Source organism: Hyperoodon ampullatus (assembly GCF_949752795.1).
Source record: "Hyperoodon ampullatus genome assembly, chromosome: X".
Classification (NCBI taxonomy): Eukaryota; Metazoa; Chordata; class Mammalia; order Artiodactyla; family Ziphiidae; genus Hyperoodon; species Hyperoodon ampullatus.
Genome location: NC_136913.1, coordinates 23,488,084 through 23,513,345, shown reverse-complemented (window position 1 = coordinate 23,513,345; position 25,262 = coordinate 23,488,084).

The window sequence follows — 25,262 nt, the reverse complement described above, 5'->3', positions numbered from 1 at the left end:
TATGACCCAGAATATAGTCTGTATTGGTGAACATGCCATGGGTACCAGAAAAGAATACGCATTCTGTGGATGTTTTGTGTTATGGTTATAAAAAATGTTAATTGGGTAAAGTTGAATATTAGTATAATGCAAATATTTTATATGTACTACTTTTCTGTCTCCTTGTTCTGTAAATTACTGAGAAAAAATGTTGAAAACTACAACTTTAACTGTTGATTTGTCTATTTATCCTTTTAGTTCTGTTAGTGTTTACTTCACGTATGCCTAGATTTATCAATAGGCTATGTACATTTAGGATTGCTATGTATTTTAAATGAATTCACCATCTTATAACTGTCGTTAACTCTAGTAATATTCCTTATCCTGAAGCCTACTTTGATATTAATATAGATTTTCCAACATTCTTATTTTTATGATTTGTATGTTTTGTCTTTGTCATCATTTTATTTTTATCCTATCTATATCTTTATATTAAAGGTTCACCTGCATGTTTTGTAAACAGCATAGAGTTGTCTTATTGTTTAAAATTTCTGCCTTTTAATTGGAATTTTTAGCCCAAGTACATTTAACTTCACAGTTGATAAGCTTGGGTTTCAGGCTATCATCTTGCAATTTATTTTCTATTTGACCTATACGTTCTCTGTTACTTTTGCTCCTTTCCTAACTATTTTTGTATTGCATGTTTTCTTATGTTTCATTTTATTTCTAATATCACTTATTATTTAAATAACTTTTTTCTTTTTAAAACTATTCCACTATAGTTTATAATGTGCATCTTTAAATTATAGTATGCAACATATCAATGTTATATAACTTTGTATATAAGAACATGACACCAGTATACTTCTACTTGTCTCTCTCCAGCCCTTTATGCTATTGTTGATACACACTTTATTTATTTATTTATGGTATGTGTGTGTACACACAAACATATATACTTGATATCTATCTGTCTACTATCATCTATCAGATCTTTTTTCTCTCTGTGCTCTAATTTGGATAGTTTCCACTGCCCTGTCTTCAGTTCACAGATATTTTCTTCCATACTGCCCTTTCCTAATCTGCTGTTGAGTTTTTACCATTAATTATTCATTTCAGATATTATATCTTTCAGTTATAGAATTCCTCAATTGTTCCTTTTCATAATTTCCATTTTCTATAAGATTCTCATTATGTTTATATTTTTCTTTAAATTAACAAATGTATTTGTAACAGATTTTTTAATGTCATTTACTGCTAATCCCATTTCTGCATGTTTCTATTGAATAATTCTTGCCTAGATATAGGTCACAAATTTCTTCTTTTTTTCCTGAGCTAGAATACTCTAAGTTATACATGTACAGCTTGGTATTCAGTCAAAGATTCAAGCAGATCCCTAATGCAGATTTTTGGAGCTCATTCTCTTTGTAAAGTCTTCTTTTTTGATACACTGCCCCACAAGTTCCAGCTACTTCGGAAGCTCTGGACAATCTTGGCCTCCCCAGCTCAGCAAGAGATCTTTATGCTCCTTTTGGGATCCAACCCTGTGCCACGATCTAGAAAGTGTTTCCAGACATAAACCCAATCGCTTTGTTTGCCTTCTCTCAGGTGTATCAGTCCTGCCCTGCTTTTTATCTAAGGTCTGTAAATAGTTGTTTCATACACTTTGTCTAGTTTTATAGTTTTTTACATTAGAAGGGCTATTCCAGTACCAATTATTCCACCAATGACTGGATGCAGAAATCTGTTATTTTTCATTCAATTTTTAAATCAGTTCATTAATTCATTATCTCCCTGAACAGATATTTATTTATTTATTTATTTATTTATTTTTAATTTTTTTTTTTATTAGTTTCTGCTTTATAACAAAGTGAATCAGTCATACATATACATCTGTTCCCACATCCCCTCCCTCATGCATCTCCCTCCCTCCCACCCTCCCCATCCCACCCCTCCAGGCGGTCACAAAGCACCGAGCTGATCTCCCTGTGCTCTGCGGCTGCTTCCCACTATCTATCTACCTTACGTTTGGTAGTGTATATATGTCCATGCCTCTCTTTCCCTTTGTCACAGCTTACCCTTCCCCTTCCCCATATCCTCAAGTCCATTCTCAAGTAGGTCTGTGTCTTTATTCCCGTTTTACCCCTAGGTTCTTCATGACATTTTTTTTTTTTTTAATTCCATATATATGTGTTAGCATACGGTATTTGTCTTTCTCTTTCTGACTTACTTCACTCTGTATGACAGACTCTAGGTCTATCCACCTCATTACAAATAGCTCAGTTTCGTTTCTTTTTATGGCTGAGTAATATTCCATTGTATATATGTGCCACATCTTCTTTATCCATTCATCCGATGATGGACACTTAGGTTGTTTCCAGCTCCGGGCTATTGTGAATAGAGCTGCAATGAACATTTTGGTACATGTCTCTTTTTGAATTATGGTTTTCTCAGGGTATATGCCTAGTAGTGGGATTGCTGGGTCATATGGTAGTTCTATTTTTAGTTTTTTAAGGAACCTCCATACTGTTCTCCATAGTGGCTGTACCAATTCACATTCCCACCAGCAGTGCAAGAGTGTTCCCTTTTCTGCACACCCTCTCCAGCATTTATTGTTTCCAGATTTCTTGATGATGGCCATTCTGACTGGTGTGAGATGATATCTCATGGTAGTTTTGATTTGCATTTCTCTAATGATTAATGATGTTGAGCATTCTTTCATGTGTTTGTTGGCAGTCTGTATATCTTCTTTGGAGAAATGCCTATTTAAGTCTTCTGCCCATTTTTGTATTGGGTTGTTTGTTTTTTTGCTATTGAGCTGCATGAGCTGTTTATAAATTTTGGAGATTAATCCTTTGTCAGTTGCTTCATTTGCAAATATTTTCTCCCATTCTGAGGGTTGTCTTTTGGTCTTGTTTATGGTTTCCTTTGCTGTGCAAAAGCTTTGAAGTTTCATTAGGTCCCATTTGTTTATCTTTGTTTTTAGTTCCATTTCTCTAGGAGGTGGGTCCAAAAGGATCTTGCTGTGATTTATGTCATAGAGTGTTCTACCTATGTTTTCCTCTAAGAGTTTGATAGTTTCTGGCCTTACATTTAGGTCTTTAATCCATTTTGAGCTTATTTTTGTGTATGGTGTTAGGGAATGATCTAATCTCATACTTTTACATGTCCCTGTCCAGTTTTCCCAGCACCACTTATTGAAGAGGCTGTCCTTTCTCCACTGTACATTCCTGCCTCCTTTATCAAAGATAAGTTGGCCATATGTGCGTGGGTTTATCTCTGGGCTTTCTATCCTGATCCACTGATCTATCTTTCTGTTTTTATGCCAGTACCACACTGTCTTAATTACTGTAGCTTTGTAGTATAGTCTGAAGTCAGGCAGCCTGATTCCTCCAGCTCCGTTTTTCGTTCTCAAGATTGCTTTGGCTATTCGGGGTCTTTTGTTTTTCCAAACAAATTTTGAAATTTTTTGTTCTACTTCTGTGAAAAATGCCAGTGGTAGTTTGATAGGGATTGCATTGAATCTGTAGATTGCTTTGGGTAGTAGAGTCATTTTCACAATATTGATTCTTCCAATCCAGGAGCATGGTATATCTCTCCATCTATTTATATCATCTTTAATTTCTTTCATCAGTGTCTTATAATTTTCTGCATACAGGTCTTTTGTCTCCTTAGGTAGGTTTATTCCTAGATATTTTATTCTTTTTGTTGCAATGGTAAATGGGAGTGTTTTCTTGATTTCATTTTCAGATTTTTCATCATTAGTGTACAGGAATGCCAGAGATTTCTGTGCATTAATTTTGTATCCTGCTACTTTACCAAATTCATTGATTAGCTCTAGTAGTTTTTCGGTAGCATCTTTAGGATTCTCTATGTATAGTATCATGTCATCTGCAAACAGTGACAGCTTTACTTCTTCTTTTCCAATTTGGATTCCTTTTATTTCCTTTTCTTCTCTGATTGCTGTGGCTAAAACTTCCAAAACTAGGTTGAATAAGAGTGGTGAGAGTGGGCAGCCTTGTCTTGTTCCTGATCTTAGTGGAAATGGTTTCAGTTTTTCACCATTGAGGACAATGTTGGCTGTGGGTTTGTCATATATGGCCTTTATTATGTTGAGGAAAGTTCCCTCTATGCCTACTTTCTGCAGGGTTTTTATCATAAATGGGTGTTGAATTTTGTCGAAAGCTTTCTCTGCATCTATTGAGATGATCATATGGTTTTTCTCCTTCAACTTGTTAATATGGTGTATCACATTGATTGATTTGCGTATATTGAAGAATCCTTGCATTCCTGGAATAAACCCCACTTGATCATGGTGTATGATCCTTTTAATGTGCTGTTGGATTCTGTTTGCTAGTATTTTGTTGAGGATTTTTGCATCTATGTTCATCAGTGATATTGGCCTGTAGTTTTCTTTCTTTGTGACATCCTTGCCTGGTTTTGGTATCAAGGTGATGGTGGCCTCGTAGAATGAGTTTGGGAGTGTTCCTTCCTCTGATATTGTTTGGAAGAGTTTGAGAAGGATGGGTGTTAGCTCTTCTCTAAATGTTTGATAGAATTCGCCTGTGAAGCCATCTGGTCCTGGGCTTTTGTTTGATGGAAGATTTTTAATCACAGTTTCAATTTCAGTGCTTGTGATTGGTCTATTCATATTTTCTATTTCTTCCTGAGTCAGTCTTGGTAGGTTGTGCATTTCTAAGAATTTGTCCATTTCTTCCAGGTTGTCCATTTTATTGGCATAGAGTTGCTTATAGTAATCTCTCATGATCTTTTGTATTTCTGCAGTGTCAGTTGTTACTTCTCCTTTTTCATTTCTAATTCTACTGATTTGAGTCTTCTCCCTTCTTTTCTTGATGAGTCTGGCTAATGGTTTGTCAATTTTGTTTATCTTCTCAAAGAACCAGCTTTTAGTTTGGTTGATCTTTGCTATCGTTTCCTTCATTTCTTTTTCATTTATTTCTGATCTGATCTTTATGATTTCTTTCCTTCTGCTCACTTTGGGGGTTTTTTGTTCTTCTTTCTCTAATTGCTTTAGGTGCAGGGTCAGGTTGTTTACTCGAAATGTTTCCTGTTTCTTAAGGTGGGATTGTATTGCTATAAACTTCCCCCTTAGAACTGCTTTTGCTGCGTCCCATAGGTTTTGGGTCGTCGTGTCTCCATTGTCATTTGTTTCTAAGTATTTCTTAATTTCCTCTTTGATTTCTTCAGTGATCACTTCATTATTGAGTAGTGTATTGTTTAGCCTCCATGTGTTTGTATTTTTTACAGATCTTTTCCTGTAATTGATGTCTAGTCTCATAGCATTGTGGTCGGAAAAGATACTTGATACAATTTCAATTTTCTTAAATTTACCAAGGCTTGATTTGTGACCCAAGATATGATCTATCCTGGAGAATGTTCCATGAGCACTTGAGAAAAATGTGTATTCTGTTGTTTTTGGGTGGAATGTCCTATAAATATCAATTAAGTCCATCTTGTTTAATGTATCATTTAAAGCTTGTGTTTCCTTATTTATTTTCATTTTGGATGATCTGTCCATTGGTGAAAGTGGGGTGTTAAAGTCCCCTACTATGATTGTGTTACTGTCGATTTCCCCTTTTATGGCTGTTAGTATTTGCCTTATGTATTGAGGTGCTCCTATGTTGGGTGCATAAATATTTACAATTGTTATATCTTCTTCTTGGATCGATCCCTTTATCGTTATGTAGTGTCCTTCTTTGTCTCTTCTAATAGTCTTTATTTTAAAGTCTATTTTGTCTGATATAAGAACTGCTACTCCAGCTTTCTTTTGATTTCCATTTGCATGGAATATCTTTTTCCATCCCCTTACTTTCAATCTGTATGTGTCTCTAGGTCTGAAGTGGGTCTCTTGTAGACAGCATATATATGGGTCTTGTTTTTGTATCCATTCAGCCACTCTGTGTCTTTTGGTGGGAGCATTTAGTCCATTTACATTTAAGGTAATTATTGATATGTATGTTCCTATTCCCATTTCCTTAATGGCTTTGGGTTCGTTATTGTAGGTATAGTCCTTCTGTTGTGTTTCTTGCCTAGAGAAGTTCCTTTAGCATTTGTTGTAAAGCTGGTTTGGTGGTGCTGAACTCTCTCAGCTTTTGCTTGTCTTTAAAGGTTTTAATTTCTCCATCAAATCTGAATGAGATCCTTGCTGGGTAGAGTAATCTTGGTTGCAGGTTTCTCTCCTTCATCACTTTAATTATGTCCTGCCACTCCCTTCTGGCTTGTAGAGTTTCTGCTGAGAGATCAGCTGTTAACCTGATGGGGATTCCCTTGTGTGTTATTTGTTGTTTTTCCCTTGCTGCTTTTAATATGATTTCTTTGTGTTTAATTTTTGACAGTTTGATTAATATGTGTCTTGGCGTATTTCTTCTTGGATTTATTCTGTATGGGACTCTCTGTGCCTCCTGGACTTGATTAACTATTTCCTTTCCCATATTAGGGAAGTTTTCAACTATAATCTCTTCAAATATTTTCTCAGTCCCTTTCTTTTTCTCTTCTTCTTCTGGAACCCCTATAATTCGAATGTTGGTGCGTTTAATGTTGTCCCAGAGGTCTCTGAGACTGTCCTCTGTTCTTTTCATTCTTTTTTCTTTATTTTTCTCTGCATCAGTTATTTCCACTATTTTATCTTCCACCTCACTTATCCGTTCTTCTGCCTCAGTTATTCTGCTATTGATCCCATCTAGAGTATTTTTCATTTCATTTATTGTGTTTTTAATCGATGCTTGATTCATCTTTAGTTCTTCTAGGTCCTTGTTAACTGTTTCTTGCATATTGTCTATTCTATTTCCAAGATTTTGGATCTTGGAAATAGAATCTTGGATCAGCTTTACTATCATTATTCTGAATTCTTTTTCAGGTAGACTGCCTATTACCTCTTCATTTGTTAGGTCTGGTAGGTTTTTATCTTGCTCCTTCACCTGCTGTGTGTTTTTCTGCTTTCTCATTTTGCTTATGTTACTGTGTTTGGGGTCTCCTTTTTTGCAGGCTGCAGATTCGTAGTTCCCGTTGTTTTTGGTGTCTGTCCCCCGTGGCTAAGGTTGTTTCAGTAGGTTGTGTAGGCTTCCTGGTGGGGGGGACTAATGCCTGTGTTCTGGTGGTTGAAGCTCGATCTTGTCTTTCTGGTGGACAGGTCCACGTCTGGTGGTGTGTTTTGGGGTGCCTGTGGCCTTATTATGTTTTTAGGTATCCTCTCTGCTAATGGGTGGGGTTGTGTTCCTGCCTTGCTAGTTGCTTGGCATAGGGTGACCAGCACTGTAGCTTGCTGGTCGTTGACTGAAGCTGGGTGCTGGTGTTGAGATGGAGATCCCTGGGAGATTTTCGCTGCTTGATATTATGTGGAGCTGGGAGGTCTCTTGTGGACCCGTGTCCTGAAGTTGGCTCTCCCACTTCAGAGGCACAGCACTGACTCCTGGCTGCAGCACCAAGAGCCTTTCATCCACCCGGCTCAGAATAACAGTGAGAAAAAGTAGAAAGAAATAATTAGTAGAAGAAAGAAAGAGAGATTGAAAGAAAGGAAGAAGGGAAGTAAGGAAGGAAGGAAGGAAGAAAGAAAGAAAGGAGGGAGGGAGGAAGGATGGAAAGAAAGGAAAGAAAGGAGGGAGGGAGGAATGAAAGCAAAAGGAAGAGTGAATGGAAGAAGAGAGGGAGGGAGGGAGGAAGGAAAGAAAGAAAGAAAGACAGGAGGGAGGGAGGGAGGGAGGAAGGAAAGAAAAAGAAAGTGGAAAGAAGAAGGGTGGGAGGGAGGGAGGGATGGAGGAAAGAAAAAGAAAGAAGGAAAGGAGGAGCGGAGGGAGGGAGGGAGGAAGGGAAGGGAGGAAAAAAAGAAAGAGCAGGTAAAGTAAAATAGAATAAAGTATGAAATATAGTAGCATTATTAAAATTAAAAAGTAATTATTGAAAAAAAACACGGACCGAAAGAACCCTGGGACATATGGTGGAAGCAAAGCTATACAGAGAGAATCTTACACAGAAGATTACACATACACATTCAGAAAAAGAGAGCAGGGGGAAAAATCAAAAATCTTGCTCTCCAAGTCCACCTCCTCGATTTGGGATAATTCGTTGTAAAAAGAGGAAAAGGGCGAAAAGTCTGAAATCTTGCTAAGTCCACCTCCTTAATTTGAGATAATTCGTTGTAAAAAGAGGAAAAAAAAGGGGGGGGGAAAGTCTTAAATCTTGTCCTCAAGGTCCACTTCCTCAATTTGGGATGATTCGCTGTCCATTCATGCACTCCACAGACGCAGGGCACATCAAATGGACCGTGGAGCTTTAATCCGCTGCCTCGGAGGCTGCACAGAGAGATTTCCCTGTCTCTGCTCTCACAGCTCCCGGGTCTCAGCCTTGGACCTGGCCCCGCCTCTGCGCGTAGGTCGCCGGAGGGCGTCCGTTCTTCGCTCAGACAGGACGGGTTTAAAGGAGCCGCTGATTCGGGGGCTCTGGCTCACTCAGGCAGAGGGGCGGGAGGGGAATGCCCTCTCCTCGCGCACCAGGCAACAAAAGGGAAAAAAGTCTCTTGCCTCTCCGGTAGCTCCAGACCCTTTCCCCGGACTCCCTCCGGGCTAGCACTAACCCCTTCAGGGTCTCTTCCTGCCGCCAGCCCCAGACCTCTCCCTGCGCTCCGACTGAAAGCCGATACCCGAGCCTCAGCTCCCAGCCCCGCCCGCCCTGGCGGCCGAGCAGACAAGTCTCTCGGGCTGGTGTGTGCCTGAGGGCACCGATCCTCTGTGCCAAAATCTCTCTGCTTTGCCCTCCACACCCCTGTTGCTGTGCTCTCCTCCGCTACTCCGAAGCTTTTCCCCTCCGCCACCTGCAGTCTCCGCCCTCGAAGGGGCTTGTAGTGTGTAGAAACCTTCCCTCCTTCACGGCTCCCTCCCACTGGTGCAGGTCCCGTCCATATCCTATTGTCTCTGTTTATTCTTTTTTTCTTTTGACCTACCCAGGTATGTGGGGAGTTTCTTGCCTTTTGGGGGGTCTGAGGTCTTCTGTCAGCGTTCAGTAGGTGTTCTGTTGGAGTTGTTCCACGTGTAGATGAATTTCTGATGTATCTGTGGGGAGGAAGGTGATCTCCGCGTCTTACTCTTCCGCCATCTTCCTCCGGCTCGGTTGAACAGATATTTATTAACAGCAGATGTTGACAGTAGTACACACTGATTAATAAGATACTGTCCCTGCCCTGAAGGAGCTCTCAGGTTACTGGAGTAGAGACTGATAAAATAATTTCAATGCAATGTGATCAGCATAAAAAGGGAAGATTTAAAAGTGCTCTTAGATAAAAGCACAAGTATTTATTATACATTTCATCCAGACCAAAGTCAAGTTGTGTGGTGCTCTTTAAAATCATGGATCTCAACCATGGCTGGAACATTGGAAGCCCTGGGAAGCTCTAAAAAATACTGATGCCCGGGTCCCACCCCAGATTTCTTGATTTAGTTGGTCTGGGGTGTGGCCTGGGCTTTGGACTTTTAAAAGTCTCCTGTTAATATTTGCTTTGAAGCCAAAGTTGAGAATGTTAATCTATGGTGATTTTTATCAGATAGATCTTATGAATAAATGTGTGGATTGGTAAAAACTACTAATGGTGTTCTACAAAAATGTATACTCTGTGTTTTCTGTTGCCAATGTCTGAAAATGGTTGTTTCATATATTTTTCCAGTATTATAGTTTTACCCTGTTTTGGTTAAATTATATTGATTAAACAAATTGGCAGTACATCTATTCATCTAACAAATACTGTGTCATCTTTTTATATTCACTGTGCTAAATGCTATAGCTTTAACATTGTGGTAAGTTGACCATAGCAAAGGGTAATATGCTACTTGACATTACCTTGACAGTGAAGTTTTCTCATAAGTCTGATGTTTCAGAAGTCTGTTGGTCCATGTACATGTACATTCTTGTTAAGGTACAAATACTCTCCACATGTGTTATCTACAGACCATTCAGTATGTCAGTGGTAAATCTTTCTAATCTTGAGCCTCTTAGACCCCTGGGTACAGCAATGACTAGAGAAAATCTGAGATATTTTCATTCTCTATTTCTCTACAGGCCTAAAATCACTTTCTCAGGAATACTTGTAAAAGAAAATAGAGAGTAAAACACCAATTAGCTCTATCTTTTTCCTGTGTCGAATGCCCATCTTCTGATAGATGCTTAAATAATTTAAACTGAAAAAATTATTTCTGTTGAGTTTAATACTTAAATCACTTAGCAGGCTTATATTCATTTTTAGTAAAAATATAGTGATGCTGAAAAGGCTTAATCTTTCCACCAATGTATTCAAATCCAAAGTTCAACCCTGACAAAGAGCACATGCATTAGGGCTGAGAACAATTTAAAATTAATATATATTGTCAATTTCATATTTAGAGCTCTAAGAACCAGATTTTCCCAAGGAGCACTTTAACACTATTTGTTTTTGTGTTTAAAGAGCCAGATAGTAAATATGTTATCTTTTTAAAATTTTTTATGTTTAAAATTTTATTTATTTTTTATTGAAGTATAGTTGATTAAAAATATCATGTTAATTTCAGTGTAGAGCACAGTGATTCAGTTATATATGTATATATATATGTGTGTGTGTGTGTATGTATATATATATTCCTTTTCAGATTCTTTTCCCTTATAGTTTATTACAAAATATTGATTATAGTTCTCTGTGCTATACAGTAGGTCCTTGTTGGTTATCTTTTTTTTTTTTTTTTTTGGCGGTACGTGGGCCTCTCACTGTTGTGGCCTCTCCTGCTGCGGAGCACAGGCTCCGGACGCGCAGGCTCAGCGGCCATGGCTCACAGGTCCAGCCGCTCCGCAGCATGTGGGATCCTCCCGGACCGGGGCACGAACATGTGTCCCCTGCATTGGCAGGCGGACTCTCAACCACTGCACCACCAGGGAAGCCCTGGTTACCTATTTTATATATAGTAGTGTGTATATGTTAATCTCAACCTAATTTATCCCTCCCCCCACCCCTTTTCTCCTTTGGTAACCATAAGTTTGTTTTCTATATCTGTGAGTCTCTTTCTGTTTTGTAAATAAGTTCATTTGTGTCATTTTTTTTTAGATTCCACATATAAGCAATATCATATGATATTTGTCTTTGTCTGGCTTAGTTCACTTAATATGATAATCTCTAGGTCCATCCATTAACGCTATTAAAGTGATTAAAACCAAGTCCTTTTTATGGCATTTGAAATTAAAACTCATTTTTTAAATTGAAATGTAATTGATATATTACATTAGTTTCAAGTGTACAACACAGTCATTCAATATGCATCTGTACAGTGAAATGATCACCACAGGAAGTCTAGTTAACATCCATCTAGTTTTTTGATGATAGCAAGGAGAAGAGATAGTACTAGAACAAAAAAATGGGTCATTTCACATGCATTCTATGGAAAGATAACACAAAGGTGACCCCACCAGAAAAAATGGCTTACTCAGAATTACAGGCAATTAGTAGGTTGCAGGGGACAATATTTTTTTTTTTTTTTTTTTTTTTATATAGCTTATTCTTTTTTTTTTTTTTTTTTTATTTTTTTATTTTTATTTTTTTATTTTTATTTTTTGCTTTATCACAAATTTAATCAGTTATATGTATACATATGTTCCCATATCCCCTCCCTTTTGCGTCTCCCTCCCACCCTCCCTATCCCACCCCTCCAGGCGGTCACAAAGCACCGAGCTGATCTCCCTGTGCTATGCGGCTGCTTCCCACTAGCTATCTACCTTACGTTTGGTAGTGTATATATGTCCATGCCGCTCTTTCACTTTGTCACAGCTTACCCTTCCCCCTCCCCATATCCTCAAGTCCATTCTCTAGTAGGTCTGTGTCTTTATTCCTGTCTTACCCCTATGTTCTTCATGACCTTTTTTTTTCTTAAATTCCATATATATGTGTCAGCATACAGTATTTGTCTTTCTCTTTCTGACTTACTTCACTCTGTATGACAGACTCTAGGTCCATCCACCTCATTACAAATAGTTCAATTTCATTTCTTTTTATGGCTGAGTAATATTCCATTGTATGTATGTGCCACATCTTCTTTACCCATTCATCCGATGATGGACACTTAGGTTGTTTCCATCTCCGGGCTATTGTAAATAGGGCTGCTATGAACATTTTGGTACATGTCTCTTTTTGAATTATGGTTTTCTCAGGGTATATGCCCAGTAGTGGGATTGCAGGGTCATATGGTAGTTCTATTTGTAGTTTTTTAAGGAACCTCCATACCGTTCTCCATAGTGGCTGTACCAATTCACATTCCCACCAGCAGTGCAAGAGTGTTCCCTTTTTTCCACACCCTCTCCAGCATTTATTGTTTCTAGATTTTTTGATGATGGCCATTCTGACTGGTGTGAGATGATATCTCATTGTAGTTTTGATTTGCATTTCTCTAATTAGTAAAGATGTTGAGCATCCTTTCATGTGTTTGTTGGCAGTCTGTATATCTTCTGTGGAGAAATGTCTATTTAGGTCTTCTGCCCATTTTTGGATTGGGTTGTTTGTTTTTTTGTTATTGAGCTGCATGAGCTGCTTATAAATTTTGGAGATTAATCCTTTGTCAGTTGCTTCATTTGCAAATATTTTCTCCCATTCTGAGGGTTGTCTTTTGGTCTTGTTTATGGTTTCCTTTGCTGTGCAAAAGCTTTTAAGTTTCATTAGGTCCCATGTGTTTATTTTTGTCTTTATTTCCATTTCTCTAGGAGGTGGGTCAAAAAGGATCTTGCTGTGATTTATGTCATAGAGTGTTCTGCCTATGTTGTCCTCTAAGAGTTTGATAGTGTCTGGCCTTACATTTAGGTCTTTAATCCATTTTGACAGGGGACAATATTTATGGCAATATTTTACTTCCAGGGTTGCCTTACTCTCCATAATTAGAGTGTAAGATGACAGTTGGTGAGTTTCATAGGAAAATGTAACACTCTTTTACCCCAAGAACTATCTCGATCTCTTCAACTAGACTCTAAGCTTTAGTGAAAACAAAGTGTGTCTGCTTTGCTTGCTAGTGTATTTCCAGAGCTGGGGGCTGGAATAACTGGATTTGTATGAATTGTAAAGTGTGGTAAAAAAGATCCTACTGGAAAGTCAAGATACTCCGTTGCCCAAACCTTAAATGGTGCCCTAACATCACTGGACTTCAGACACGAGAAGAGAATGAGAGATTAGATATTTTTTAAAGTTTTCTTCAGCTCTAACATCTGTAACCTTAAACTGATAAACGCCTCAAAATCCTAACTTATAAATTGTGATTCTGCTGCAGATAATGTAGTGTAATGGGAGTATCAGGGCACTTGGAGTTACTTATTCTTAGCAGTGTGGTCTCAGAGATGGCATCAACCTTCTCTGTCCTGCACTTTCTGCTCACATACAGTAAAACTAAAAACAACCTCCAATTTGTTGTTATGATTAAATTAACAGTGTGCTACACAGAAACATAGTAGTTACTCAGTAAATGGTAGCTATTATAACTTTAACATTTTTTATAAGTAATAATATAAGCTTCGTGGAGGTTGGAGCCATATCTATCCCATTTTGCAAATATCCCCAGTACTTGACCCCGTGCCTCATGTATAATGGTCATTAATTAAATATATGTTGAAATAAAATTAATGATACTATTATTTATGGAGGAATTGGACTGAAGCCCAAACTCCTTATCTTGGCCTTATAATTCTGTAGCAGTCTAGCTTTCAGTCAACATTTATCCAGATATTTTTGTGTACATATTTTTGAATCATCATGTGTAATTTGTTTTACCTGGATTATTTTCCTCTCTCTCGCCCCTTCTCCCACCTGAACGAAGGAACTGAGGCTTTTTTCTGAATTACCATTTCAGCTTCCTTTTCCTCTGTCCTGGCTGTGGAATGCTGACTACCTGACTCCTGGATAGATGAGGACTTCTTCCTTTGCATTTTGATACCAGGTACCTATTTCTGTGACACGGTAAGTCCTCAGTATACATTTTTTTATACTGACTTAGATTTTGAGTGAATAAAGTGAGCAGAATGAATAAGATACATAGTAATTACATTTCAGGTACAAGTTTAGGACAAGATATGCAACAATTTGTTATTTCCTCTCTGTAAAAGGAAACCAGAGGATAAATCAATGTTGGAAATACATTTGTCATGTAACAAAACAGACTGCAAAATGGTTATTTCACCCCACCCACCCCGCTAGCCCTGCTCACTCCCATGGGTCCTTTTTCAGATGGATCACACTGCTCACTATTATCTTATCTGAAAAGAACCCTTTCATGACTTTTCTGCTTAACTGACATAATCCTAAACGAGTGAGGTTGCCAAGCAGAGGTTGGTAGAGGTTGGTTTAGAGGATTAGAGTTGAGTTAATGTATCTTTATCGTATGATGGATTCAAAATTTAAATTATCCAGAGACGTGGACTTACATTTTGTATCAAACCACACCCTTATGCTTTCGTTGGAATTGGTTTTTGAATTCACTGTTAATTGCTCCAATTTCCCACAAATGTAACAACATGTGAAGGACACAAAAGTAGAAAAATCAATTTTTAATGTTCATTTTGTTCTTTTCTACGATGCTGTAGAAAAGAAAGCAAATACTCATTATCTTGTTTACAATCATCTAATTATTGTCAGGAGAGGGACTAAAAACCTCCCCCAGCAATGTCTCTCTAGATGTAAAACAAACACCACAATTAAGAAAAAATGCAGCAACTCAAAAGAACAAGGTTTTCCTAATTTGACCATTCCAGGTGCTTAAAATTGTCTTCCAAAATGAACTAGTACTTTAATGAATAGCCCAAATCAAACGAGAAAAGTTACTGAGAATTCTAGTTCCTAGTGTCCAGAGGGAACAAACAGATAACGTAAGCTCTCCTGTCATTTACTAAACCTCACATTCAAAAATTCTGCTAGTAGAAGCTGTTTAACAACTTTAGTCTCTTTTTGCCTCCAGCAACAAAGAGTTCATGTAACAAAAGTACCTATGGAGAACTAGTCTTTTAAACATGTCAGTGCAACACTGAAATAATGTTATAAAGTGAAGGCCATGATAGCTGACAGCTGTTGCCCATTTTTCCCTATGTCAAGCCCCATTTGAAGTGTTGTACATACATTATCTAAGTTAAATCTTGGAGGAACAAAATGAAACAAAACATGAAGTAAGTGCTATGATTTTCCTCTTTTATAGATAATAGTGAATAAGTGTGAGGCTTTGTGAGTTGATGAACCTTTGTTTTTTAATTGAAGTATATTTGATTTACAATGTTGTATTAGTTTCAGGTATACAGCAAAGTGACTCAGTTATACATACACACACACACACATATATATGTCATATATATATATATGTATATATATATATATATAATCTTTTTCAGATTCTTTTCCTTTATAGGTTATTACAAAATATTGAATATAGTTCCCTGTGCTATACAGTGGGTCCTTGTTGGTTATCTATGTTATATACAGTAGTGTGTATCTTTTAATTCCAAACTCCTAATTTATCCCTCCCCCCCATCTTTTGGTAACCATAAGTTTGTTCTCTATGTCTGTGAGTCCATTTCTTTTTTGTAAATAAGTTCATTTGTATCATTTTTTAAGATTTCATATATAACCGGTGTCATATGATATTTGTCTTTCTCTGTGATGAACCTTGATCAATGTCACACAACATCTACTTCAACACAAGCCCAATCAATCTAACTCTAGGACCCACTTTGTTTACTATTGATCTCACCACTAAGGTCACTTGGTGAATAGGGAGACACTGTCACAAGAAGAGATGATGAGAGAAAGCAAAACACCATACCACTAATTTGAAATAAGAAGGAAAAAGACTTCTCCTTTTTTTAAACTCGAGCATGAAGGTAATTAAAGTGTCACACTTCCTTCATTGCCTGATAGAAGTGACACCTCTGTAATTGTTGGAGTTTTCTAACTTCAAATGCTGTCTCAAGTGGCTGATTTAATATCCTGAAAATGTGGTTTATTTCCTCCAGTTATGGAATTTAGTTGTCAAAATATTGTGTGTAAAAACACCATGCAGATTTCTCCTTTACCTGCTTCTCCCTCCCTAACCAAAATATGAATAAGGTTTTATTTGTTTTGTTTTGGCTGATTTGTTTTGTTTTGAGTTCTTTTGTTTGTTTCATTTTTGTTTTGTTTTCCACAGGAGAAAATAGATCTTGCTCTATGTGACACAAGAACCACAGATACACACATATATACATATTCACACTTTGGGAGCCCCTATATACCATTTTAGCACAATGTAGGCCATAAAGGGGCATTCATTGTAGAATCCTATTAAGAACTAATCTTGAGGGGCTCAAAAGAAGACCAGCAATAATGATTACCTCTTAGCATCATGAATGATTTTCCTGGCTCCATTCCACACACGTGGCAACAAAAGCTTTGCTTTCATCATGAAAGGCTTGAAAGAAGAGAATTTGGGTTGTGTCCAGAAGAAGTAAATCTGTTTTGCTCTACGCAGAGCAGTTAAAAATCGGATAAAATAGAATAGTCACCCAACTGTTTAAAAGTCTGAAATAAAACAAAAAGTGCCGTCGCCCCAAATAGGACTGAAAACAGTGTCATTTGAGCTCTCTTTTGACCTCATTTGCCTTACAGTTAACAAATCTACCTGGAATCTACTTGCACTGTCCCAAATTGAAATCGATTGTATTTTAAAGGTAGAACTGAACAAGATATATGTTATAATAATAGAAGAAATTGGTTCCAGGATAAAACATTAGTAGAGCTCAAAACTCATGACTAACCATATCCTATTCGCAGTGGTGTGCAAATGTAGGGCCTTTTGAGGAACAGCTGAAGGCAAAGTTAAGGTAATTAAGACTGTGCCACACACAGTGACCCCTAGCAGGTTTAACAGTGACAGTACCATTACATAGCATGCTGTCCCATTCTTCCTTTGAACCCTGAGTCACGGGATGGAGATAACTCCTGGTCTGCTTGACACACAGGGATTAAAAGCGGAAAACAGTGGCATGTATTATGTATGCAAGTAGAAAATTTTCATCTATTTTTTAAAGTAAATGGAAACTGGATGAGACAGTAGGACAATATTCAAAGAGTCCTATGAAACTGTAACTAAAATATATATTGTTAAAGGAAAGGAATGACTTCATTTATTTATTCAAGCAAAAAATAAACATATTAAACAATCTATATACACACAGAATTTTTTAAAGTTAATTGTGTATATTCTTTCTAATTGGAAAAAAAGTAAAATAAGTTTGGGGCCACTATGTGACTTTGAAAGTTTTACCTAAGTTTTAATGCTCATCTGAATAATATCTTTTTTTTTTTTTTTTTTTTTTTTTGCGGTACGCGGGCCTCTCACTGTTGTGGCCTCTCCCGTTGCGGAGCACAGGCTCCGGATGCGCAGGCTCAGCGGCCATGGCTCACGGGCCCAGCCGCTCCGCGGCATATGGGATCCTCCCAGACCGGGGCACGAACCCGTATCCCCTGCATCGGCAGGCGGACTCTCAACCACTGCGCCACCAGGGAGGCCCCTTTTTTTTTAAGATATAAATCAGCCACCCAACTGCTAAAGTGAATTAAACTAAACTAAACTGGTCAACAAAAATAAGGACAGTAAAGATTCCAAAGAATGAGCATAGCAAAATATCCTAGGACTCAGCACTTTGCTGGAGTGAGAAGAGAGGGTGGAAAATCTTGTACAAAATCTTTGTTTTAAAAGACAGTATGAATGTTTGGGTTGGAATTTTCTTTGCAGCGCTATTACTTGTGAATATTACCCTGTTAAATGTGTGTTCCCTAAATATTGCCAAGTGAGATTTCCCATTCCTAAAACAAATGCTGAAAAATATCATCTTCAGTGGGTGAGCCCATTTATGTCTTGAATGCAATATCTCACATTCTTTGGATGTGTTGATAAAGCCCTAGGTACTTGTCTATGAAGGTTAGAAGAAACATAATAAATATTTATGATTCCCTGACAACTTGGCTTTGGAACAACATTTTGATAGCATTTTTGATAATTGAGAAGATTTTTAAAGCCTGTTTTCACAAATCTTTTAATGCCTTCATTTTTTAAACTAGAGCAAGCAGATATCCATCTGTAAATACGAAATAATCCCCAAAGTCTTGTCGGTATAATTTGTCATACAAAAGATTTTAAAGCTCAAAATATGTAAAATACATGTGGGTATACATGCATACATACATTTCTATACATTTTATATTTATATACATTGGGTCTATAAATGTATATTTATATACATTATGTATATAAATATATACATATTTATATACATACATTTTAAGTAACAGCTCATCCCAACATTTCCTTTGTCTTATATCTCTAAAATGCACAAGCATGTAAACTCATTGCTGGGCTTCCCTGGTGGCACAGTGGTTAAGAATCCGCCTGGCAATGCAGGGGACACGGGTTCGAGCCCTGGTCCGGGAAGCTCCCACATGCCGAGGAGCAACTAAGCCCATGTGCCACAACTGCTGAACCTGCACTCTAGAGCCCGCGAGCCACAACTACGGAAGCTCGCATGCCTAGAGCCCATGCTCCGCAACCAGAAAAGCCAACGCAATGAGAAGCCCACGCACCGCAACAAAGAGTAGCCCCCACTCGCAACTAGAGAAAGCATGCACGCAGCAAGGAAGACCCAACGCAGCCAAAAATAAATAAATAAACAAACTCATTGCTGTTGGTGAGAAAAAAAACTGAAAATACTTGACCCGGTTTATTGCTCCTCTATGAATATTTATGTTAATCTGAAATGCTCTCAATGAATGTTGCATTTTCAATTAAGTCTGCTCTGAGAAGAATGCATTGAATAATCTTAGTCTGGAATGAGCAAGACCAGTAAAGAGAGTAAATATTGATGAGGTTGATGGCAGAATAGACTTGTGAGGAATGGAGTCTAGACTGAAGATTGAGGCTTTGGCAACAACACCTAGAGTAATGCAATGTCAGAGAGAGTGAAGTGTCACCAATATTATTGCCAAATAAAGCCACGAGGAAAGAGCACTTTCGGAGTGGCACCTGTCTGTGAGTCTACCTGAAGCCAATAATTAGAAGGTTGTAAGGATTGTGTGATCGATCCATATGGACCAGTGAAATGTCAATCTCTTTTTTGGAACATTACATTGGCCTAAGGGTTAAAGTTCGATGGTACTGTCGGTGGATCAACCAATCAGTAATATTTGCAAGGACTCCATTATCTACTTAATACAGTAATGATTGTTTTTACCGAGGGTTGCTGTCAGAAAATAACTCAACACTTCCCACAGAAATAAACAAACAAGAATGGTTGATCTGATCCTATTCTCCATTAGAGTAGTTCCCATAAAGACAGATGAGTGGCCAGGGTAAGTTCTTTGGACTTGATCCTGGAAGCCTGAGGGGTGAGAGGAATTGACACTTTGTAAATAGGGCTCGCCTCTGCTCCTGGTAAACCGAGTAGGGGCTCAAGCCAACCTACATGGTTATTGTTTTGTCCCTACCTTTTCATACACTTCAGGTGGATCTTTCTCAGGACTTTTAAAGTACAGTCATAAGAGACGGCCAGGCTGAACCAGCTCACTGCAGATTAACCCAGAAAGTACCCAATGACTGGAGGAATTCTTCGCGGTATCGATCCCACCACAACCCCGGCTCAGGTCAGTTCCTTCTAGCTGTACGTTGGGGTAGAAGACAGGCCTTTTGGCTTTTATTTGGCTCAGGGTGAACTTTCCAAGGTGCTTTTCCAACAAGTACTTCAAGGATTCTGCAGTTAGATTTCAGCATTTCCTCTTGACAGTGTCTGAACTTAGCAGGGGAGCTTGGCTCAAACACACATTGATTTCTATAATATATATCCTTGCAAAGTTCAGAGTACATACACCAACCAGATTTCCAAAACAGTTAATTCAGGATTCTTAAGCAAATATGCTGTAATGAAGAGATGACTAGGTTTGAATAAAGAGGGACTAACCCCTAGTAAGTTATATTCTTGGATATGCCCATCCAAGAAAGCCTATCCAGTCTCTGGTTGTGGAAGCTTCTGCAGATTTTAGGATGATCTGAGGGTGGATCTTATTTTCTAGAAATTATGGTCTAGTGGTTTTGAGTGGCACATAGTAGGCACACAACCATTATTTGTTGTATAAACCCATTTGAATGAAAATCTATTCACCTAACATCCAAATATGTATTTGCCCTTTTAAAATGTACCTCTTGGTTAATATTTAGTCATTTGCCATATAATCCGTAATCATTGACTATAAAGAAACCAAGTTAGATGTAAGTAATTGCCTGCTCACCTACTCATTAAATTAATTCATCAAATATTTATTAAGTACTAACCATGTACTAGGCACTACTGTGGGCATTTGTAATACATAAGTGAATAAAGAAGATCCATTTCTCTAACAATATTCTACATATTTTTCAAATAGTCTGAAAGTGAATGGGTCATCAGCAAATGTCTTTGATTCACATTTTTATAACTGATCCTATTTTTAACCATGTTTTAGCTGGGTAAAATTCTGTACCTCATGATAGCTAAGTTGCTTTGAATATTACTATGTCAATAATAAAAATAGAACCATAGGATAAGTACATAATGTATTTGTATTCAGTAGTATACACTAAAGTTTACAGTCAGAGCTTGACTTTTGACAAGTTAAAAGCATCTTGAATTGCCCCAGGTTGAGAAAAATTATTAAATGAAGCAGAGTTGTTACACTGATTTTATTTCAACTTTCTATTTGATAAGTGTTCTGAATACAGATTTATAAGTGTACTTTATTTGCTCAATGTTTATTGTTCTGCCTGACTTAATAAGAGAACTAAATTATTAAATGTCTTAAAATGTGAAAGTGCTATGAAAATAATTTTATTTTTGGGTGCTCTCAGTACTGCTATGTCACTTTTCCTGAACCCTGAAGAATAGTTAATTTAGTACAAATTAATGATTTCCAAATATATTTTTCTATGATTTTCTATGCTTGTGACTTATAAACATGACCTTGTTTTTATATATGCAAACTTCTTGGTAATAACTTTCATTAATCCTGGCTTTTCACCCACATTTCTTCTTCTTTTTTTTTTTTTTTTTTTTGCAGTATGCGGGTCTCTCACTGTTGTGGCCTCTCCCCGTTGCGGAGCACAGGCTCCGGACGCGCAGGCTCAGCGGCCATGGCTCACGGGCCCAGCCGCTCGGCGGCATGTGGGATCTTCCCAGACCGGGGCACGAACCCGTGTCCACCGCATCGGCAGGCAGACTCTCAACCACTGCGCCACCAGGGAAGCCCTCCAAAACAATTTTGGCTTCATTGAAGAAATAAACATTGATCAAGTTATGTAAAAGATAACATAATTTAGGGCTCCCCTGGTGGCGCAGTGGTTGAGAGTTCGCCTGCCGATGCAGGGGACACGGGTTCGTGCCCCAGTCTTGGAGGATCCCACATGCCGCCGAGCGGCTGGGCCCGTGAGCCATGGCCGCTGAGCCTGCGCGTCCGGAGCCAGTGCTCCGCAACGGGAGAGGCCACAACAGTGAGAGGCCCGCATACTGCAAAAAAAAAAAAAAAAAAAAAAAAGCATAATTTAACTTTGTTAGGCTCACGTGTTTCAAATTAGAATACGAGGAATGTATAAATTCATTGAACAACCTATGTGTAACAAAGTGCCAAGGAAAAACTCAGAAGGTAGCTAATAATCAGTAATCATCTGTGGCTGAGAGTTTAAGCTCACAGAAACTCCGTTAACCATCTACACTTTATCTCTACTTATTCCAACCTATAAAAGATGATGCTCAGTTCTCCTCAGTCAGATTCATTTTGTCTTCCCTTTCTTTATTGTTTGCTGTATTTGATTTTTGATGGTACGTTAATATTCTTAGTTATAACTCCTCCTCTAGCATTCATTCTTTTAACTGCAATCTGACCTCAATTAACACTCCATATCAGCTCAGCAAAAAGGACCCGAGCATGTGTTTTCTCTTGAGAAAACTATGCAATAGTCACCAAACTTGAAGTAAAAGAAAGATGGAAGATGTAGCATTTATTTTTTGTTGGTCCAAGCCTCTCCTAATTATAGCTAATGGTTGTTGCTAGACAGGAAAAAAAAAAGTCATGTACTTAATATTTAATATTCTGCTCATGGGAGACTTGTTATGTGAGAATTTATTTACAAACAAAAAATAAAGAGGTGAAAAAAAGAAGGTAAAAGGTGATGGGATAATGAAGAATCCAGGGCTGCCATGAACACTTGTACAAGATGTGCCTCAATCAAAAGTATTTGGCATTGAGGCAAGTGAGACTGAAATCCAGTTAGACTTCAGCTTTAGAGCGTATGCTTCCACCTGAGAAAATGGGCGTTTTTCTAAATTTCACGAAGATGCTGAAACTGTGGATAAGCATTAGTTAAAACGATTTCACATGTAACCTGCTGTCACTAATCAAGGTCATTTTAATTGTTGCTACAAAAAACTTGCGTGTCCTCCAAGCAGCTCCTGGCTTAATAAGATGTTTGCCCAAGTTGTTTTCTAGGAACTTGGCGTCAGCTGGTCTAGCTCCAGCTGAGCTTGTTAAGAGTGGGTGTGACCACCAACCCTTCAACTGAGCATGCGCCAGTGTCCGTTGGGTGACCTTTGGCATGTGCAAGGGCCTGTAGCTTAGTTACGCCTGCGCAGAACGAGGATTATCACACCTTTTTCCAATCACTACTCCCCATGCTCCCCATGCCTCAGACCATCTGCTGCTTTATTTGCTATCCCATAAATACCGCAAGCCTCTTGCCGTCAGGAGTTGAAACTGGCGTCTCTCCTCTCCTGGCTGCCTTGCGAATGAACTCTCGCTGCTGCAAACCTTGAGTCAGCGTTTTGGCTTGCTGTGCGTTGCACAAGAAAAAGGTAAGTCCTGGGCGATAGGAGTGAGATTGTTGTTTGTTTTTGAGAGTTATGTTTTATTCGGCGGGAAGTGTTAGGACTTCAAGCCCGGGAGGCAACATCTCACCCTGAGAGAACTGCTCTGAAGGGGCGAGGTTATATAGAAGCCAGGTTATAGAGAAGTTTTGCAACAAAGGGCAGGCAGTCTTAACATCAAAAGATTATTGTTAATTAAAGAAAACCAGATATGTCAAGTTAAGGAATTTAGCGCTTTTCTATGTATGGGAAGATGCAAGAGATTATTTTGTTTGTTCAGAGCAATGAATGTAATAAACCATTTTTAACCCTCCCCTCAATTATTTAGATAGGTGTTTTCCTCCTTTCTTTTGCCTTTCTCTTTTCTCTTCCTTTTAAAAAATCTCCATGACTTTTAACTTCCTATGAGCTTCTGAGGCTAATGAGGTAATCAGCAAACAACGACCCATGGGCCAAACTTCAGCGCATATGTTTTTTGTATGGCCTGCAAGCTAAAAAAGGTTTTTACATTTTTAAATGGTTGGGAACATTAAATGTCTTATGATATCCGGCAATTACATGAAGTTCATATTTCAGTGTCCATAGACAAACTTTTATTATAATGCAGCCCTGCCCACTTATTTATGTTTTGTCTATGGATCCTTTGGTGCTACTACCAGAGGTGAGTAGGTGTGCTGAAAACTGTATGCCTGCTAAGCCAAAAATAGTTTAGTTTCTGGACCTTTACGTGAAAAGTTTGCTGACCCGTGAGCTAGCAGGAGTTGAAACTGTGGAGTTGAAATTAATCCTATTAATTCACGTGTCGTATTGTTTTATTGTGTCTGTATTTCCACTGAGACCTTATCCTGGAAGTACAAAAATCTGAACTCATCACGGGCAGTCAGAACTCTTGGCAATATGGTTCCAAAGAGTCATTCAGTTCTCTGTTCAGCCCTAAGCACGATCTTCACAGACCCCCCCACTCCAATCACACTTAACATACTAAGCTTCCTGAGCATGTACTGTCACACCTCAGAGGATTTGCAGGTGCTCTGGGTTCAGGCCAGGGCTCAAGTCCCTTCTCTGGAACTTGAAAGTTTATGGCTTTACACAATTGCTTACTCATTTAGGTTCATGTTGTTGTCATTGTAGTAGTTTAATTTTTAAAAGAGAGTTGCTAATTTTCACAGAGTTGTTGTGATAAATTACAGAATGTGAATTGCCTGGAAAGTTATCTGATACATAGTTTCTTTTACTTTCCTTCAACTTGTTTTTTCTTGGGAAATACAATTCAAATTTCAAGGCAATTCAGGTGTCACCTCCTCTGGGCAATCACCTTGGATCCTCTCAGGTAGAGCAAGGCAGTTTTCCAGCAATGCTGTCTGCTGCCCTGTGGTCCCATTGTCCTCCCAAAAGGGGATTTGGGACATAACAGTAGAAATACTTATAAGGTTGTTATAAAGGCTAATGATCTGTTATGAAAATGTCTTGTCAAAGTGTAAGCTCTCAATAAATGGTCACTGTTGATACATTAGTCCTTATTTGTAGCCCAGCTACTCACCTAATACCTAGCATGTGGTAAGAAGTTAGAAATACATGTGATAGATGAGTGAATAAATAAATGAATGAATGAATGGACTAGAGGAGAGTTCTCAAATTTTGGTTTACATCAGAATGAACCACAGGACTTGTGAAAACCCAGGTTGCCAGGTTGTCAACCTTAGAGTTTTTGATTCAGGAGGTCTGAGATGTGAGTCAATAATTTGCATTTCTGACAAGCTCCAATGATGGTGACAGTGCTGGTCTGGAGACTGCAATTTGAGAAGCACGAGTTTAGATAATAAACTGAAGTAGTTCTCAGTACAAACTATTCTGTCACTTATCTGACGATCCAGCTTTTTCTGTTTTGTTTTTCACATTTGTCTTTTTAGCGCCAAAATACTCTACACTTATTTAGCCACGTTTTTACTGAAATGATAGGTGGACGATAGGCAAGCGTACTTGGTTAAATTAGAAAATATTTTATGAAGTGTGGATTCGAATCTTATTTGTAAATAGTACATTGCCACTTAAAAAAAGAGGTAAAATGAAACCCATGATACCATATCATTAGTTCATATTTCAATAAATGAAATATTTTAATAAAATGAAAGGTTGAATACTTAACATATTTAAAACTGTAAAATTAAAAATCATTGCTAAAGGTCCATCCACCTTACTACAAATAACTCAATTTCGTTTCTTTTTATGGCTGAGTAATATTCCATTGTATGTATGTGCCACATCTTCTTTATCCATTCATCTGTTGATGGACACTTAGGCTTCCATGTCCTGGCTATTGTAAATAGAGGTGCAATGAACATTGTGGTACATGCCTCTTCTTGAATTATGGTTTTCTC